We start from the raw sequence: 4342 nt of genomic DNA, 5'->3' as shown, positions 1-4342 counted from the left end.
ACTCTAGGATCCTCCATTCTACCCCACTCCACCCCCCCCCCCCCCCCCCAGCTGAAGCCTATCACAGCTGATCGCTGTCATAGACTGCCGCTGGAAGGGAGGGAGGGTGGTTAAAATATAAAGAAATTTAATAAAAAATAAAATATTTATTAAAAATAAACATTCCTGGGGGTGATCAGACCCCACCAGCAGAAAGCTCTGTTGGTGGGGAGAAAAGGGGGGGGGGGGGATCGCTTGTGTGCTGAGTTGTGCGGCCCTGCAGCAAGGCCTTAAAGCTGCAGTGGCCCAATTTGTTGAAAAAGGCCTGGTCACTAGGGGGGTTTAACACCGCGGTCCTCAAGTGGTTAAAGTACATCTGAGATGAGTTAAAAAAAAAAAAAAAAAGTTTTATACATACGTACGCCACATCACACTCCCATCGCCAGGAGAGTGCTGCACAGGCGCAGAATTCTCCCAGCCGTGGGAGCACGACAAGGGGGCTGGGCACACCTGGACTTTGCTAACTGGCACTGACTTAACCCTTAGGCTAGGTTCACAGTGGTGGGTGGCAGTGCGGTGCAAAGGCCACTTTGTAACTCAGCTTACCGCACCACCTATGCGACGTTCTCAATGCAGCGGGTGTGTTGGTGTAATGGCCAGCGACCTCCTAATGCAATGCATGCAGTGCGGTACTGCAAATCACGTGCGTTAACAGTAACAGTGAAGCATACTTTTCATTGACTATGCCTCACTGTATGAGACGCAATGCGCAGCGCCGCTTTTTCCGATCTGTTGCGTTGCTGCTGTTAGGGCTGGGCCTCCACTAGAGCGCTTTTGGCATTGTTTTTTGGATCGCTGTAGATTCCAAAACACAGATTTGCAATGAAAGTCAATGGAGGGGAACCTACTAGAACGATTGTGATTATAGCTGATCGCAATCGCAGATCATGCAGCATTTTGGGAGTAACTGCACTCCAATATCGCTTCTGAATCGTGCAAAGGGATTTCGTGAGTGATTTTGAAGCGTTTGTACAACCCAGAATCGACTACCTTTCACAGAATCCTTTGAAAATCGTTAATCACATCACTCTTAAAGGATACCCGAACTGACATGTGACATGATGAGATAGACATGGGTATGTACAGTGCCTAGCACACAAATAACTATGCTGTGTTCCTTTTTTTCTTTCTCTGCCTGAAAGAGTTAAATATCAGGTATGTAAGTGACTGACTCAGTCCGGACTCAGACAGGAAGTGACTACAGTGTGACCCTCACTGATAAGAAATTCCCCTTTTTATCTCTTTCTTGCTCTCAAAGGCCATTTTCTGCTAGGAAAGTGTTTTATAGTTGGATATATGTTATATAATTTTTGTTCTGTCCAATATCTACAATGGTGAGTGTACATCTTAAAGGTTACCCGAACTGACATGTGACATGATGAGATAGACATGTGTATGTACAGTACCAGGCACACAAATAACTATGCTGTGTACCTTTTTTTCTTTCTCTGTCTGAAATAGTTAAATATCAGGCATGTAAGTGGCTGACTCAGTCCTGACTCAGGAAGTGACTACACAGTGTGACCCTCACTGATAAGAAATTCCAACTATAAAACACTTTCCTAGCAGAACATGGCTTCTGAGAGCAAGAAAAAAATAAAAAGGGGAAAATCTTATCAGTGAGGGTCACACTGTAGTCACTTCCTGTCTGAGTCGGGACTGAGTCAGCCACTTACATACCTGATATTTAACTCTTTCAGGCAGAGAAAGAAAAAAGGTATAGTTATTTGTGTGCTAGGCACTGTATATAGACATGTCTATCTCATTATGTCACATGCCAGTTCGGGTATCCTTTAACTCACTGGTCTGGCACCAAAATAAACATGCTTCAAAAATCTCAGGAAATCACTCCTAAAATTGCTTTCAAAATGCTTGCAAAAAACGCTAGCAATTACGCTTGCAAGTGGATCCCAGGACTTACAGGGATCGCAACAGCCACTGTGAATGTAGCCTGGGGGGGTGGGGGGGGGGGGGGGGGAGATGGTGGATGAAGCCTCAAGGGTTAAGGTGGCCATACATCAAGCAATTTTCTTTCTCTCTGATCGAATCGAGATGCACTAATACTTTCGGACACCCGACAGGTAAAGTATTAATGCATGGGGGAGACATCTACTGTACATTTGGGGGATGCAGCTTGGGGTTCCATCGTTTTTGGTGTTACCCTTGCGCACCCGAACAAGCATGTCGGCCCAAGATTTTCCAGTATGTCCGATTGCTACGAAATTGGTCGAATTGTTGATCGCACATGCTCTTGAAGACACCGATTTTCATCAGATTCGATAACTATCGAATCTGACGGGCAATTGATTACCAAGTCTACAGAACGGGTCTCTTTAGGCCTCTTTTCCACAAGCATCTGACAAGCGGTGAATTCACCACCTGTCAGATGCTCCTGTCCATCGGCCGGGCAGTTTGTAAGCTCTCTGCATGGGCAGCAGACAGGTGCCCCCTCCCCCCCCCCCCCCCCCCCCCCCCATATGCATTTGCATCTGAGCATGATGGTTGCTGTGCTCAGACTCGAGGCGGTTTTATGTTGCATGAAGACAAACAAACAGTTCAGACATACGTGAAAAAGAGCTCTTAGCTGTCAAAAACGTAAGGTTGGGGGGGGGGGGGGGGGGCGGAAGTGATCAGTTAGGCCCTATTCAAACTCGGGAATGCAATCGCCCAGCGCTATTCCACAATTTTTCGCCAATTTCGTTTTATCGTTCCTCATTCCAGTGAATGAAGATCAATTCTACATGTAGCACGTTTACAATCGTTAGAAATCACAAACATGCTGCAAGCGCTGTAGGGTGAGTAATCTCATATGATTACTGGTGCAGCAGCGCTTTGCTGATTGCTGGCAAAATGCACTAGAGCTTGAACCCTGCCTTATGCCTGGTACACACGATGAGATGTTCTAGCAGATTTACTGTCAGATCGATTATTTCCAACATGTCTGATCTGATTTCCGATTTTTCCGATCGATTTTCCATTCACTTCTATGAAAAATCAATCGGAAGTCAGATCGGACATGTTGGAGATAATCGATCTGACAGTAAATCTGCCAGAAAATCTCATCATGTGTGCCAGGCATGAAGGAAGGGGATTGGCTAGTGATAGCAAATGCTGGGAGTGCCAATGTCAAACAGCGCTGTCTAGGCAAAGGCAGATATTTCAGGGCATTTTAATTCTCATTGTCATTCTACAACACCATTGTGACAGAGGGGGAGGGGCTATGTCATTTACAAGGAAGGAGTGAGGAATAGGGTGATTATCACTTGCTGCGGTAGGAAAGCTAAATACAATCTAAAGTAAATGAGTTAAGATTAATATAGGGGATAAAAAGGGTGGGAAAAGAACTCGCTGCGAGCAGGGTTCGAACCTGCGCGGGGAGACCCCATTGGATTTCAAGTCCAACGCCTTAACCACTCGGCCATCACAGCGCCATGTTTTAGCTGCTGGACTCTTGCGATATGACACCTTTATGCACAGCTGCGGGTCTCGCACGGTATTTCAGGCTTTCTACTTGCCTATGCAACTTTATTACATGTGTGTTATATTACATAAACCTTCAGGACATTTCCGTATATCCCCCTGAGTGTTTATTAGGGAGTACGATGCCTTGTGACGTAATGCAATCCATTGATTCATGGCTCTCTGCTGCCCCCTATCGTGATGCGTTGTGTGGCCTCATACAAAGGAACATCTATACGTTGTACGTTCTCATTGCTCTCTGCTCCCTCCCTATTCTTTTTGTGACGTTATATAAGCAACTGCTGTACATTCAGTATCCTCGTTGTTCTCTGCTGTTTCCTTTTCGTGATTCCTTCATGACGTCACACAAAGGAGCTTCGATACATTCCACGTTCTTATTGCTCTCTGCTGCCCCCTATCGGCTGTTTCAGCATCCTGCAACTGCTTGCGTCACTTCGTTACTGTCCTGATTACAGAGAGGTTTTGGGTGTTTGTAAATCATACAGGTTTGGATCTGAACTGATCAAACAAAAGATGCTTTTCATCGTATGTGATTTTACAATATTACAAGAAAAATCATAAAGACAAAAACAGGTAATGATGCTAAAGGAAACCTTAAAAGGGAGCTTCAGCCTAAACAAACATACTGTCATTAAGTTACATTAGTTATGTTAATTAAAATAGATAGGTAATATAATCTCTTACCCACCCTGTTTTAAAAGAACAGGCAAATGTTTGTGATTTCATGAGGGCAGCCATCTTTTTGGTTGAAAGGAGGTGACAGGGAGCATGAGACACTGTTCCAACTGTCCTGTGTCCTGATCACCCCTCCCAACTGTGCGCG

The 4342-nt window shown here is 45.1% G+C and overlaps 1 non-coding gene across 1 annotated transcript; it reads right to left on the bottom strand.

The window, feature by feature from the left end:
- Positions 1-3385: 3385 nt before the first annotated feature.
- Positions 3386-3467, bottom strand: TRNAS-UGA (transfer RNA serine (anticodon UGA)). Its single transcript has one exon. It is a non-coding gene; the product is annotated as a tRNA-Ser (tRNA).
- Between the last annotated feature and the right edge of the window lie 875 nt (positions 3468-4342).

The sequence above is a fragment of the Hyperolius riggenbachi genome, chromosome 3 (genome assembly GCF_040937935.1).
Source record: "Hyperolius riggenbachi isolate aHypRig1 chromosome 3, aHypRig1.pri, whole genome shotgun sequence".
Classification (NCBI taxonomy): domain Eukaryota; kingdom Metazoa; phylum Chordata; class Amphibia; order Anura; family Hyperoliidae; genus Hyperolius; species Hyperolius riggenbachi.
Note: the sequence above shows the minus strand (reverse complement) of the source record. Positions and strands in the feature narration are given on the sequence as shown.